The sequence below is a fragment of the Panthera leo genome, chromosome A2 (genome assembly GCF_018350215.1).
Source record: "Panthera leo isolate Ple1 chromosome A2, P.leo_Ple1_pat1.1, whole genome shotgun sequence".
Lineage (NCBI taxonomy): Eukaryota > Metazoa > Chordata > Mammalia > Carnivora > Felidae > Panthera > Panthera leo.
In genome coordinates, this window is record NC_056680.1 from 157,929,022 (window position 1) to 157,942,419 (window position 13,398).

The following is a 13,398-nucleotide window of genomic DNA, read 5'->3' on the forward strand; positions in this document are numbered from 1 at the left end:
AAAACACTACAATAGATCAATGAAACCAGGAACTGGTTCTATGAAAAAGTAAACAAAATTGATAAACTTTTAGCCAGATTCACTAAAAAGAAAAAAAGAAGAGATAAAGCTGACTCAGAGAAACAAAACCAGAAATGAAAGATGAAAAATAACAACTGACACAACTGAAATAAAAAGAATTGCAAGAGAATATTATGAAAAATTATATGCCAAATACTGGACAATCTAAAAAATGGATAAATTCCTAGAAACATATAATCTACAAAATTGAATCAGGAAGAAATAGGAAATTTGAACAGACCATTTATCAGCAATCAAATCGAATCAGTAATGAAAAACTCCTAACAAACAGAAGTTCTGGGCCAGACTGCTTCATAAGCGAATTCTGCCGAACATATAAAGAGAAGTTAATACCTATTCTTTTCAAACTAGTCCAAAAAACTTGAAGAGAAAGGAAAGCTTCCAAATTCAACCTACGAGGCAAGCATTATTCTGATACCAAAGTCAGATAAAGACACTCTAAAAAAGAGAACTATAGGCTAGTATCTCTGATGAACATAGACGTAAAGATCCTCAACAAATTATTAGCAAACTAAATGCAACAATACCCTTAAAAATATCATTCACCACAATCAAGTAGGATTTAGTTCTCATGTGCAAGGGTGGGTCAATATTTACAAATCAATCAATGTGATATAGCATATCAAAACAAAGGAGAAAAAAACAATCATTTCAAAGGATGCAGAAAAATCATTTGACAAAGTACAAAATTTATTCATGATAAAAGCCCTCAACCAAGTAGGTTTAGAGGGAACATACCTCAACAAAACAAAGGCCACATATGAAAAACCCATAGCTAACATCATACTCAATGGTGAAAACCGAGAAATTTTCCCCTAAGATCAGGAACAAGACAGAGATGCCCACTCTCACCACTTTTATTCAACATAGTACTGGAAGTCCTAGCTATGGCAATCAGGAAACAAAAAGAAATAAAATGTATCCACATTGGTGAAGAAGAAGTCTAATTTTCACTATTTCCAATGACATGGTACTGTATATACAAAACTCAAAAGACCACCAAAAAACTACTAGAACTGATAAATGAATTCGGTAAGGTCATAAGATACAAAATTAATATACAGAATTTCATTACATTTCTATAAACTACCAATGAAGAAGAAGATAGAGAAATTAAGAAAACATCCTATTTACAATTGCACCAAAAAATCATAAAATGCCTAGGAATAAGCTTAACCCACACCGGTGAAAGAAATTGAACATAACAAAAACAAATAGAAAGACCTTCGATGCACATGGATTGGAAGAACAAATATTGTTAAAATGTCTATACTACCCAAATCGATCTACAGATTTAATTCATCCTCTATCAAAATAGCAACAGCATTTTTCAGAAAAATAGAAAATATTAAAATTTGTATGAAACCACAAAAGACCCCGAAGAGCTAAGGCAATCTTGAAAAAGAACAAAACTGGAGGTACCATAATTTCAAATTTCAAGAAATACTACAAAGCTCTAGTATTCAAAACAGTATGGCAATGGCACAAAAACAGACACAGATCAGTAGAACAGAATAGAGCCCCCAAGTAAACCCATGATTATATGTCAGTTAATCTTTGACAAAGGAGGTAAGAATATACAATGAGAAAAAGACAAGTCTTTTCAACAAATGATGCTGGGAAAACTAGAAAGTTACATGCAAAAGACTGGACCACTTTCCTCTACCATACACAAAAATAAATTCAAAATGAGTTAAGGACCTGAATGTGAGATTAAAACCATAAGAATCCTAGAAGAGAGTACAAGCAGTCATTTCTCTGACATCAGCCATTAGCAACATTTTTCTACATCTCCCAAGGCAAGAGAAACAAAAGCAAAACATAAACTATTGGGTTTATATCAAAATAAAAAGCTTCTGCACAACAAAAGTAACAACTGACAAAACTGAAAGACAACCTACTGAATGGGAGAAGATATTTGCAAATGATAGATCCAATATGAGATTAAATCAGAAATATATAAAGAACTTATATAACTTAACACTAAAATAATAATAATAATGATAATAATAATAACAATAATCCAATTGAAAAATGGGCAGAAGACATGAACAAGCATTTCTCCAAAAAAGACTTACAGATGGCTAACAGACATGAAAAGATGCTCAAAATTACTAATCATCATGGAAATGCAAAACAAAACCACAATGAGATATCATTTCACATCTGTCACAAGGGCTAAAATCGAAACACAATAAACGACAAGTGTCGGTGAGGATGTGGAGAATAAAGGAATCTTTTGCTTTCTTGTGGAAATGCAAATTAATGCAGCCACTGTGGAAAACAATATGGCGGTTCCTCAAAAAATTAAAATAGAATTACTATATGATCCGGCAATTCCACTACTAGGCATATAGCCAAAGAATACAAAGAGACTAATTTGAGAAGATATATGCATCCTTATGTTTATTGCAGCATTATTTACAAAAGCATTACTTCCAACTATGGAAGCATCCCAAGTGTCCATCAATAGACAAATGGATGAAGAAATTGTATAGCTACAATGGAATACTATTCAGCCATAAAAAGGAATGAAGTCTTGCCTTTTGCAACAACATTGATGGATCTAGAGAATATAATGCTAAGTGAAATCAGTCAGTCAGAGAAAGATAAGTATCATATGATTTCACTCATATATGGAATTTAAGAAACAAAACAAACAAAAAGGAGAGATAAAGTAAAAAACAGACTCTTAACTATAAAGAACAAACTGATGGTTACCAGGAGGGAGATTGGTGGGGTTGGTTGGGTGAAATAGGTGAATGGGATTAAAAGTACACTTATGATGAGTTCTGAGTACTGTATGGAATTGTGGAATTGCTATATTGCACACCTAAAGCTAACAGAACACTATATGTTAACTATACTGGAGTTTAAAAAATAGTTAAGTAAAACAATCAATCACTAATAATAAAGACATAATGAAAAAAATAAACCTATTTATTTAGTTGGTAGCATACCGCCCAAAGAAGAACTATGCCAAGTGAACTTACAGAAAAGTAATTTTACTATACATGTCTTAATAGGATATGCTTTAAGGATAAACAAGAAATACTGAAAAAAATTATGCTACTTTCTCACAATATATGATTCATGATATTTTTGATAGATTTAATCTGAGACTCTTTTGTGTGTATTATAGAAAATAGCTAAGGGGCACCTGGGTGGCTCAGTCAGTTGTGCGTCGGACTTTGGCTTAGGTTATGATCTCACAGTACAGTTTGTGAGTTCAAGCCCCGTGTCAGTCTCTGTGCTAACAGCTCAAAGCCTGGAGGCTGCTTTGGATTCTGTGTCTCTCTTTTTCCGTCCCCTGCTTGCGCACTGTCCACCCCCCCCCCCCCCCGCCTCTCTCTCTCTCTCTCAAAAATAAATAAACATTAAAAAAAAATTTTTTTTAAGATAGCTAATAAGTACTGTGTTTATTTCATTGAGAATATTCTTAAGGTCATGGGACAAAGGGAGTACAAATGTAAGATTGATGAAATCAGGTAAAAAAATTTTTTTTTAATTTTTCTGATTTTGCATCAGAAGCATCATCATGAACTCATACTGTATTTTATGAGAAAAAAAGGAAATCCACATATTTCCTAGCCTTCTCCACTAAAAACATTTAAAAATAATGACCAACACACGGAGCATCCCAACAGCCGTATTTCTGATCTGAATAGTGGTAAACGAACAGTCATTGGACATGTGTCTGGTTCTACATTTAGTGAAGGAAATATATAGGATGATTCCAGAGTATTTTTTTTCATTTCAGGAAGCAAGAGATCTCAAAGATAACACAGATAATATCAAAAACATTCTAGGACCAACTTGATGCTCCTACTAATCAATGATGAATCAGTTCGAGCATCATTAGGAAAAAGAACTGCAGTGTGTTGAAAATTATCAAAATGTTAAACACATGAATTTGCCATAATTGTGTATATATAGATACATTTAGGGTAGAAAGATGATAGATGGATGATAGATAGGTAGATAGATAGATAGATGATACATACATAGTAATAGGTCATCATTTTCTCATGATTTGGGGGATCCAAACCATTATTTTGAAAGATGATAATTGGTGTAAATGATTTTTCCTGTAAGAATTCAAAATAACCAAATGGTTGAGGAGGTAAAACATCCCTTTACAGATGTATAGCAACTAATGAAATGAAGAGATGATAAAACCAGGTCGCCATTTTGCAATCCCTAATGAGATCACTGATGTAGGCCATGACCACGAATGGTTTCTAGCCTTATAGTAAGTGAGAGTAGACATCATATCCTTTCTAATAAGTATACTCTACACCACCTATGGAGTGCTCTTGGAGAAAATCTAACCTGACTGTAGAGCTAAAACCACCCATCTGTAGGCAATATAGCAGACAAAGGAATGTGTTAAATGCCACCACAGTGAAGCGATAACAGAATTTGGAGTGAGAAACTCTGAAATTTGTTATTGTCACTGTAACAAATTAATTGAAAAGAATGGGATGTTTGAAAGGTTAATCAAAAAATTAGAAATATTTATGATTTTACCTTAAGTAAGATAATAGTATTATGACTATGACATGATTGTACATAGAAGGTAATATACATGTATAGATAGATAGATAGATAGATAGATAGATAGATAGACATATACATATACACATGCATATATGTGGATACACAGGTAGGTAGGTAGGAAAGTAGGTAGGTAGGTAGGTAGATAGATGATGATGATAGATAGATGATAGATAGATGATAGATAGATAGATAGGTAATAAAGAAACAAAGGTACATTTCATAATACAGTGGTGAAATAGTGAATGACTTTTCTTCCTTGTGATTTCCACTTCATGATTTCAATATGTTTTGTTCAATGAAAATATATTACTGCAATAAAATCATAATTAATTGACTTTTCAAGTCTTTGCATTGATTAAACTCCCTTCCTTTCATTGAGGATAGCATGATGTGAAAAGAACAGGGTTCTTGAAGGCTGTTTTATCTGGATACAAATCTCAGACCTGCCATTATTTAAAGCCTAGGGTTAGAAACACCATGGTATCATTTTATCATTTAGCCCTTTAATCACAAGGATTTCTTTAGGAATTCTTTGGCAGTTCGTGTGCATTTTATGTCTGTACATTTTAATCCTCTTTTGTTCTTGTTCTCTCTTTTGAAACTCAGAAAAAAAGTTTGAAAAACTTCTATTAGTTTTTACCATTTACAAAAATGTGTTAAAGTCAAACCAAGTTATGTCTGAGATTCAACTACAAATATTTGCATTCATTCATTTTTTTTAATTCACAAAGCATTTATTGGTAATTTATTATTTTCCATACCCAGACTTATGCATTGTCTATAATTCATTTTCACCAGGTTCCCCTTGCAGACTTTCTGATAATAGGAAACATGTTAAGAAAATTTACGTTTTTGGCATTCATTTTCTGTGGGTGAAAATCCAATTTAGTGTCTAAATACGGTCTTTTTATTCTTTATCATTTCAGTGCTGCGTAAATTACAGCTGTCCTCATTCTTTTACCACATTAAAATCTCTCAGCCTGTCCCTTTTAAAGGACAAATGATATTTTGAAACACAGGTTTCGCTTTGGCCTACAATTTAATCAGGCCTCTCCATCCTGCCAATCACCTTTGGACTGAAACAGCTCTGCTGTTCAGATCAAAATATCACCTTTAGTGCTTGTCTGTCATTTCAAGTTCATGCCATTGTAAGTCAAGACGGTGTCCTTTGTAACTCTGCACTGAGATGACTTTAAGGAGTTCTCAATTTTATTCTGCTTCTCATATTTCAGACAACTTTAGACTTTCAATGACTCTACCCTGAACTCATACTCTCAGACTTCTCTAGGCTCTGTGAGCTGTCCAGGAGACTTTGAACTCATCCTTAGAATCCATTATCTTCCTCTCCATATTTAAAGGCCCACTTTCAGATCTGCCTCGGAATGCCATTTTGCAAAAATCCCCATCAGCATATGTTGCCTTTACTTACATATTACTTCAGAGCAGAGTGCCCTAGCTGAAAAATTGGCCCATACGCATTGACTGCTGTTAATTAAAATAGATTGACACAGCTTATTTCCTTACTTCTCCTACTTCCTACAATGTCCTGAAAAATCTATGTTTCTAACTAAATTTAAGAGTCTAAATCAGGGACGGCTAGGTGGCTCCATTGTCAAGCAGCTCACTCTTGGTTTCCACTCAGGTCGCGACCTCACAGTTTGTGAGTTTGAGCCCTGTGTCAGGCTCCACACTGATAGCGCAGAGGCTGCTTGGGGTTCTCTCTCTCTCCCTTTCTCTCTGCCCCTCCCCTGCTCGTTCTCTCTCTCCCCCTCCCTGCCTATCAATCTAAAAATAAATGACTCAAGCATAGAGTCTAAGTTCATAGAAATAGATGTTCACAGGTTAATTAGTAATCGTTCTTTCTATATAACCTGAATATCTCTCCTTCTGCCTGCACCACCAGGCCTTCTAGCCTGATCTACTTGTCTCTTTGCCGTAGCATCTAGCGAACTTCACATAACAGATACTGCTGTTCTATTAGGCTAATTTACATCTTCATCTACTTTATTCACTGATACATGTCAAGTGCCTAGAGCAGTGCCTGGTGCATCGTGTGTAGTCAACAATCCCTGTAACGGAATCGATAAAGATTTTTCTATGTTTTGTTTGACAGGAGAGAACTTAGAGAATACTGCAGGTAGACACTGTGATTTTTCTTTCACTGAGGTGATTTGGTATTTTTCTTTCTGTCCAGTACTAAATATGTGTATAGGCAGGTTATGCTCACATATATACCAGAACCTGATCAGATGACTTCGTCACATGAGATACATGATTTGTAGTTACTGAATTAAACTGGATAACATAATCAAATGACACACAGTACAGGATCCTTGCTAATAAATGTAACCTACTTTATATAAAGGAGGTGACTAACTCAGGTAAAGCCTTGAGCAAAATTTTAATGTGCCTTGTCTTGTCCTATTTAATCCTCCCCTTCTCTGGTTCTTTATCGCTTTGGTAGTGTCCTCTTCTCCCACTCTTATACATTTCACTTGTCTTACTGTAAAACGGGATCTCAGAAAATGGTATTCGATGCGCCATGCAACACAAAGCTACAAAAATTGTAAAATCTTATCTGTAGCATCTGCAAGAACTGACTTAATTTGCCCACAGAACAAAGCCTTAACCAAAAGAAGTTGAATGTGATACAACTTAAAATATATAGATGGGGAAACTAACAATATTTGGGCAGGACGACTACTCTTTTGACTCTGAAATCATTTATATTACAGTTCAACTATTACGATTATGATCCTACTGGGGCACCGGGGTGGCTCAGTCTGTTAAGCGTCTGACTCTTTATTTTGGCTCAGGTCGTGATCTCATGGTTCATGAGTTTGAGCGCTGTGTGGAGCTCCACTCTGACAGTGCAGAGTCTGCTTGGGGTTCTCTCTCTCCCTCTCTCTCTCTGCCCTCCCCCTGCTCATTCTCTCTCTCTCTCTCTCTCTCTCTCTCTCTCTCTCTCAAAATAAATCAGTAAACTTTAAAAAAAGATTATGATCCTACCAATTCTCTCCCCTTCATCCTCAATGTGACTTATAATTACAGCAAAAACTTGGTTTGTGAGCATAATTCATTCGGGAAACATGCTTGTAATCCAAAGCACTCGTATATCAAAGTGAATTTCAAGAACCATTGGCTCAGTTCATATGGCATCATGTGTCATTTGGCATCACGTACTACTCATATTGCAAGTTTATAAAGTTAAAATTTATAAAGTTAAAATTTATTAGAAATGTTTGCTTGTTTTCACAACACTCACAGAACAAGCTACAATCCAAGGTTCTACTGTATTATGCTCTTAGAGACTCCTCTGGTTCTTATATTCGGCCATTTGTGTGTCTTCTCTGGAAAAATTCTGGTTTGCCCAATATGAATATTGCTACTTTGGCTTTCTTTTGACATACATTTGAATGATAAATGTTTCTCAATGTCCTCACTTTAACCTGCAAGTGTTTTTTTGTTTTGTTTTGTTTTTAACGTTTATTTATTATTTTTGAGACAGAGACAGAGCATGAACGGGGGAGGGTCAGAGAGAGGGAGACACAGAATCCGAAACAGGCTCCAGGCTCTGAGCTGTCAGCACAGAGCCCGGCGCGGGGCTCGAACTCACAGACTGCGAGATCATGACCTGAGCCAAAGTCGGCTGCTCAACCGACTGAGCCACCCAGGCGCCCCTACCTGCAAGTGTTTTTAGGTGTAATGTGAGTCTCTTGTAAGCAGCATATAGATGGGTCTTGGTTTCTATCCATTCTGACAGGCTATGTCTTTTGGTCGTAGCATTGAGTCCACTTACATTCAAAGTAATTACTGATAGACATGTATTTATTACCATTTTAATTTTTGCTCTGTGGTTGCTTGTAGAGATTTTCTCTGGTCCTTTCTTGTCTTTTTCTCTTTCATGTTTTATTGATTATCTTTGGTGACATATCTGGATTTCTTCCTTTTTATTCTTTGCATGTTTATTAGTGGGTTTTGATATATGGTTACCATTACATTTGTATATAACCTCTTCGGCAAATCAAAGTCTATATTAAGTTGATGATCATTCAAGTTTGAACCTATTCTTTTCTCCTCCCACATGTAGGTATATGGTACTATATTTTCTATCCTTTTTTGTATGTTCGTTCCTTGACTTTTTTACAGAAATATTCATTTTTATTGCTTTTGTATTTCCTTCATTTATACTGTCACTTTTAGGTTCTCCTTTTCACTCAAAGAATCCCCTTCAATATTTCTTGTGGGGCTTGTTTACTGGTCATGAATTCCTTTAGTTTTTATTTGCCTTGGAAACCCCTGATCTCTCCTTCTATTCTGAATGATACCCTTTCTGGATAGAGTATTCTTGGCTGCAGATTTTTCCCATTCAGCACTTTGAATATATCATGCCACTATCTTCTGGCTTGCCAAGTTTCTGTTGAAAAATCTCTAGTTAGCCTTATGGGTTTTCCCTTGTAAGTTAATAAGTTATTTTCTCTTGCTGCTTTTAAGATTTTGTCATTATCACTATATTTTGCAAATTTACTTACAATATGTCTTGGTGTTTGACTGTTTTTGTTGATTTTGATAGGAGTTCTCTGTGTCTCCTGGATCTGGATATCTGTTTCCTTCCCCAGATTAGGGAAGTTTTCAGCTATTATTTCCTCAAATAAATTTTCTGCCCCTGTTGCCTTCTCTTTTTCTGAGAGTTGTATAATATGAATGCCATTACATTTGATGAAGTCACTGAATTCCTTGAATCTATTTCTCATTTTGCATAGTTTTCTTTCTGTCTTTTGTTCAGCTTAATTGCTTTACATTACTTTGTCTTCTAAGTCATTAATTCCTTCCTCTGCTTCTTCTACTCTACTATTCATTGCATCAAGCCTGTTTCTAATCTCACTTATTGAGATTAATCCCTGATTAATTAAGCCTTTCATCCCTGATTCTTTTGTAACTATTTTATCTCTGTGGTAAGGTTCTCACTGATGGTTTCTTTTTCTTTAATATTATTTATTTTTAAGAGAGAGAGAGTGTGTGTGCATGAGTTGGGGAGGGGACGAAAGAGAGAGGAGACAGAAAATCCCAAGCCCAATGTGGGGCTCAAACTCATGACCTGCAAGATCATGACCTGAGCCAAAACTAAGAGTTGAATGCTTAACTGACTGAGCCACCCAGGTGACCCTCACTCATGTTTTCTATTCTTTTCTCAAGCCCAGTGAATATCTTTATGATCATTGCTTGGAACTCTCCATCAGGCATGTTACTTATATCTGTTCTGCTTACATCTCTGGCCATGGCCTTATCTTATTTTTTTCATTTGGGATAAATTCCCGTCTTTGCATTTAGTCTAACTCTCTGCCTTCTTCTCTTAGAAAAGCCAGTCATGTCTCCTGCTCCTGAAAGTAATGGCCTTATGAAGAAGCAGTCATGAAGTGCCCTGGGCCTGGCACTTCAGGGAATGTCTCCGGTGTGTGCTGCATGTGCTCTGCTGTTGTGTTCTGGCTGCTCTCTCCTTCAGGACAGTCATCTGCAGAGGTTCTTCCTTGACTGCTGTGGGCAGTGTTTGTTCCCTAGCCTAAATGTAGCAAGTTTCAGCTGGTGTGCTCGGGGCTGCTTGTGAAATGAGACCTGACACCACCTCCCCTGGAACTGAGACCATGCAAAACTCTCTGGTCAAGAGATGTGGTATGGGAAGGGGTTAGTGCTGGTCTTCTGGAGTAGAGGCCTGCCCTCCTTGGACTGGGCAAATGTGACTTAGAAGGGCAGTTCCACTGGAATGCAAGGTGCAGGGCTTGGTGTAAGCAAGTTAGGCAGCCAGTGTCAGCACTTCACTGTTGCCTGCAGGTTGTTCTGTGTTTATGCTGAGGGGCTGAGGGTGGGGGAATGTCACCAGCCAGCTCCTTTATTCCCAGAGAGTGTCTCCATGAATGCTGCCTCTCAGGTGGATCTTATAATTTGATCTGGCAGAATCACTTTACTCACACACACCCGAAAACCCATCTCTGGCAAAAGCTGAAAGGAAACCATCAAATTTCTGCTACCTTTATCCTGGCCCTTTTAAGGTCTACTTGGAAGAGTGAATGGAAGAAATTCAAAGTGCTCTGTGCTGTACTCAGCATCCTTACTTCTTTGAATAAACCTGTTTTTCTGTTAGCAGACTGCCCATAATCCATTATTAAAGGCATTACCTTTCAGGGGCACCTGGGTCGCTCAGTCGGTTAAGCATCTGACTTCGGCTCAGGTCATGATCTCACAGTTTGTGAGTTTAAGCCCTGTATTGGGCTCTGTGCTGACAGCTCTGAGCCTGGAGCCTGCTTCAGATTCTGTGTCTCCTTCTCTCTCCACCCCTCCCCCACTCATGCATGCGCTCTCTCTCTCTCTCTCTCTCTCAAAACTAAATATACATTTAAAAAAGTTTTTTACTTATAATTTTACAGAGAAATTTGAACAAGGAATTCATTTTTAACACTGAAATTTTCCAAAATGAATAAACATTTGGGGTCAGAGTATTTATAGGAGGAAAAAGGACTATTAAAATTTTATTCTCGGCATCCAGAGAAAATATTTAAGATCAGTGTATAGGGATTCTCTCTCATCTTAAATCAGTGAAGGAATTACCTTAATTCTATTAAATGTAAAACACTATGTACATGTTGGATAATATTATTAACAAAATTACAATGTGTCTATAACTTTGTAGTATTTTCTCAACTGGGAATATCCACTGTACCCCCTTTTTTGCCCCTTTAAAGAGCTCTCTATTCAAATACTTTTTCTTGCATAAAAACTCCTCAAACAGACTTATCTCTCATGGCACTGTACTCTTATTTCTTAAGTGACCCCTTTGGAATTTTATCCTGGGTTATTTTTATTAAAACGTAATGGTTCTAAGCAAAATGAGAATGATGAATGTACTTAAGATATGTCCATTGCTTCTGCAAAATTGTTTTGAACATAAGAGATACTTAATAGCTATTTAATTATGATTTAATTATGTTTCTGTATGTTTGATTCCTGTATATATAGGTAAGTTTTTATTGCACATATGCTACATCTCATAACCAGATTATATTTTCATTCCAGAGACATCTATTATATATTTTTGTATCCACATAGTGCCCAACTCAGTAATGTCTATATAAACATAATTAACCTCTAGTGAGATAATGGGGATGTGGTTATTCCTAAGCAAAGTATATCTTTAAGTTAATTTTCTTTAATGAAACAGGGACCACAAATTGTTACCACACCAGAGTCCTGTGAAACTAATAATCTAATGCAGTACCATGTAACTTCTTTATGACTTTGTTTACTCTTAGATCTTCTGTTATCAGTATAGTAAGTGGGGCTATGTAAGACTGAGATAAATTATTAATATCCTTCCCATCAATTTCCTGCTTATAAATTACTTATAATGTCATTGATCTGATGCACAGAATTTATTAATATGGATAGCTGTAAATCTATGATCCCTGGACCTGTAGACATCTGATTGAGGAGAGGTCCATTCATGGTCTGTTTTTTGACCATATGATACAAATTGCTTAATGATTTTATAGAACTCACAGTTTTCCACAAATACCCATAGGGACTTCAGATTTTTATGAGCTCATCTTTATGTTTCATAAAAGTACATAACATTATATTCTGTGCTGCTATGTTCAATGCAGCTGTCAATCAATCAACAAGTATTTTTTTTTTTTTTATTATCTAGAGTACCTACTATGCTTCATGTTTTGTTCTAAACAGGATACATCTATGATCCAAAGCAAAGATTTGTCCTTATGAAGCACCATATGAGAGAAGACAAACAACACATTTAAAATGCTATGTTAGGTTGCCAGGGAATGATAAGCTCCATGAAGAAAAGAAAAAAGAAAAGGAGACAAGGATTTGGGATAGGTCTGGGAAAGTGATGTCTGAGTAGAGACATGAAATCTTTTAGGGAGTGAGCTAAGTGAAATCTGGAAGAACCTTCAAGCAGAAGAAATAGCTCTAGTTGTGTTCTTATTTGGAATAATGGTAAAAGAGCTGGAGGCTGTAGCTGGAGTAGATTAAACACAGGAGAGAATGTAAATTAGCCAGGGACCAGAACATATCTAGACTATAGATAGAGATTTGGGTTGCATTCTGAGTGTAATTGGGAGACACTGAATTGAGACATCAAGGATGGATTCCAAATATTATTTTGGCCTTACCAATGCAGTCAGTGGATGCGCTATTTATTGAAATAAGAAACACTTTGGGAAGAGCAGGTTTTGGAGGAGAAATCGATAGTTTGATTTTGAACATGATACGGTTGAGATACCCAGCTGAAGATCTCAGCAGGCAGATAAGAATATTGCAAGGCCAAAATTCTGGCGAGGTAAATGAGGCACTTGCCCCAGATACAAATTTTAAAGGAGCACAAAAACACCCAGGAATCATGCTAAATAATATTATAATGTCATATTTTTTATAAACCAAAATTAATGCAAATAATACATGGTGAGCAAAAGAGCAAAATTTTAAGTTTTTTGAATGTTTATTTATTTTTGAGAGAGAGAGAGCCAGCGAGCATGAGTGAGGGGAGGGGCATAGAGAGAGGGAGACCACAGAATCTGAAACAGGTTCCAGCCTGCTCCCAACTGTTAGCACAGAGCCTAACATGGGACTCAAACTCATGGACTGCGAAATCATGGCCTGAGCAAAGTCAGGTGCTGAACCGACTGAGCCACCCAGACACCAACCCCAAATAGCAAAATTTTAAAATAAAAATAGTTTGGTAGGTAG